The sequence below is a fragment of the Wasmannia auropunctata genome, unplaced genomic scaffold (assembly GCF_000956235.1).
Source record: "Wasmannia auropunctata unplaced genomic scaffold, wasmannia.A_1.0 LD336101.1, whole genome shotgun sequence".
NCBI lineage: Eukaryota > Metazoa > Arthropoda > Insecta > Hymenoptera > Formicidae > Wasmannia > Wasmannia auropunctata.
In genome coordinates, this window is record NW_012026789.1 from 4,872,964 (window position 1) to 4,876,253 (window position 3,290).

The 3,290-nt window shown below is 30.9% G+C and overlaps 1 long non-coding RNA gene across 1 annotated transcript; it reads left to right on the forward strand.

Annotated features, from left to right (window-relative positions):
- Positions 1 to 198: 198 nt before the first annotated feature.
- On the forward strand, positions 199 to 1,329 carry LOC105460336. Its single transcript, XR_975817.1, has 3 exons — positions 199 to 611; positions 749 to 827; positions 937 to 1,329. It is a non-coding gene; the product is annotated as an uncharacterized LOC105460336 (long non-coding RNA).
- The last annotated feature ends 1,961 nt before the right edge of the window (positions 1,330 to 3,290 follow it).

Consider the following 3,290-nt stretch of genomic DNA (forward strand, 5'->3'; position numbering starts at 1 on the left):
AAATATACCTCATGTCGCGCTTACAATTTCTCATATCGATTTAAATGTAATTTGCCTATCGTTTTCGAATCGAAATCGCAAGATAATGCGCATGAATTATCAGATCATATGATTCAAGTAACATTATTGTATCCCCCCCTCCTCTCTCTCTCTCTCTCTCTCTCTCTCGCCCGTAATGTATATATCGACCGTTCATTAATAATATTTCGTGCATTCGCGGGATTTGTACATTTGAAACGTATTAAGCATGCAATACCGAATTTCGATTGTATGTTTATCGCGGCGATTTATTACCTTTTAATCAGCCATTAATGATTCAACTTTGTTGTATATATGGCATTATATCGAACAACATCGGACAAGTTAAATTCTCACGAATTGAATTGCATGATTTTACTTTTCTCGCAATATTCTTCGATATTTGCGAAAATGTGCGTCGTTTGTGGTTAATATCGAGAGTGCCGTTTTCAAAATACCGCATCGATCAGTGTGCTCTCCTAATTAATTTGCGTGTAATCATAACGGTGTTTCCGCGAGTGAATGTTGTGCAACGAAGGCAACATGAGAGGAGTAGGAGGAGGAGGAGGACGAGTGGAAGTACGAAAGCAACGGTGGAGTAATTTATTATTTTATCTATTGTTTGGAGAATTAATCGTTTGTGGTTATTTGATGCACGAAGCAATTATTTCTTGAAATATTAATTATTTTGGGCGTTCCGCTATAATTTAGACATATTTGCATTTTACAGTTCAACATAGTTGATATTATAACTCTGCTGTTGCACATCGTTGTCAGTGGGTGATAAATTATCTTTTATTTAATCTGAGGTAATGGAGCTGTCAAAATTGTACCTATCATATGCGTAAACTGTATGGAGATTTATGAGTGTATCGAGTTAATAGCGTAACAATAATGCAAACAAATGTAATATTTCAGATTTATTGCCTATAAAATGGATTGGTTGGAATACATTGGGATTAATGAATATAATAAATATTTAATCCTGAAACAATGCAATTATCTATCAATGTGTTGCGCATGCGACGATCACACGTATGTACAAAGTTTATACAATAGATCTTATTATATCGTTGCATTAGTTATGTGGGCACATTTTTCTATCTTATTATTTGACAGAATACTAATTGTGAAATATATCAATCGCTTGAACTATTATAGGATAAAATTGCAAATATAAATGAGAAAAATTATGGGACATATTTTATAGATAGAATATCTCGATAAAAAGTGACATATAATGATAAAGCGATTCTTGTAAAAGAGAAATTAAAAGAGAAATTTATTGTCCAATAAAGAATGATAATATTATTCCTTACACTTGTTACTAAACTTGTCACTAAACAATTAAATTTTTAGAAATTCAAGAATTGAAAATATGAGGATATAATATAATATGTTATTTTAGTATAAAATTAATAAATAACAATTAATTTAAAAAAAATATTTGAGGTTATAGATAGATACTGAAAAATATATTTATTACATTTTAATATAAATACTAAATTTAATTAATATTAGAGCATCCTATTATATTATATAAAATATATAAAGTAATTTCTTGCTTGTTTACTCTTTTTCCTTCTCTCTCTCTCTCTCTTTCTTTCTCTCTCTCTCCTAATAATAACGGATTTCGGATATAATATATAAAAATGTTTATTTACATTTAATATTTAACAGGTTACATATGTATATGAAATAATTTTTGTTAATATAATTTTTCAAGAACATTAATTAAAAAATATATTTAATAGATTATTAAATTAAAAAATATATTTAATAGATTTTAAAGACAAATTAATATTAATGGGAAACTTTGGATTAAATATAATAATAAATATAACTGGCATGTAATAGCTCAGATTTTTAAATTAATATTTAATTTATCAATATTAACTAATTGCTATAAGCCCTGTGCATTACATCCTAAAAGACAAAATCATCTAAAATCAGTATTACTTGAACTATAAGAAAGACGATAGATTGGTATGCGTAATTGCAATTACGGATCAGATCGCGCGAGTTTTATGAGATATGTAGATCGACTACCTTTAAGTGCTTATAACTCGGAAATTGTAGCGACCTCGACATTTCCGTGTTTGAATTTTCAACTCTAATTAATCGTCAGAACATGCTATTAAAGTATTATGTGCAGTGGTTGCAAGATATTCTGTATCTATATTGAAATACATGAAACTTCGGCAAATGAGATACATATGTGTATTTACTCACGATATGATAGATTTCATTTGTATATGTATAATACAATCTAGACTGCAACAAAAGCAAATATATTAAAGTTATTGATATATATATTACAATTGATTGCTGATATTTTAGTCCCTATTCCAAAAATTCCGTATTCAATTAAAGATCGGTGATCATTTTACAAGTTTTCCAAAGCATTCACACGTACATTAAATGTTACGCTACGTCATGCGCTGATTGTGCGTTTTCCACGCACATTGTATATCACGCTATTAATGTCAAATTATTATTAATGCTCACGCGCAGCAACTTTCCTTGCAAAATGGCGGATGTTCAATTGAAAACGCATTGGCAATACCAATCAGCAATCCATGATTTCCATATCTTACATTATGTGTTCTAGTTAACGTATTTATCTAGTTTCCGTTATAAATTAAAAAATCTCTTAGCGTTAGTAGTAATGTGACATATGAAAGCAATTTAGTGAAGACCTTATTTTATCATTGTGTCGGGAATCGGTAACGTTCGACATAATTTGCAACATTTTATTTCATCAAGGGGAAATTTTATGAGCGTTTAGTTATGGAAACCGTATCATGTTGTTATAACGCAGAAATGGAAGTCTGCAGTTACGCAATTCTGTTTCCGATACTCCTCTGATATTCCGAATAAAAAAAAAATGATTTGATTTCTTCTTGAAAAACAACAGAGTATCGTAAATAGATATTAAGTCGTTCATTTCATTCGCTTTTTTCTGTCTTACAGTACGATTGTGTCTTTATGCATTCTGCGCATTACCCGCACTGCAGACCTCGTTATATATACGGTAAATTATATAGGGTCACATGGCGGCTCTGTCCTCACAACGCGAACTTTTGTTGTTCGGCTACCGCGAGTCCATTAATTATTAATCCGCATTATCATTGCGGAATCATCCTTATTGTTTCACGAGCCAGGCTTTATTTTAGTTTCTGCAGCCGGGGGAGGTAATTGCACTCTTGCCATAACGGTGAATGCACTAATGCGATCTTTCGAGTAAAACGTTTGGATTTCCATTTCGACGC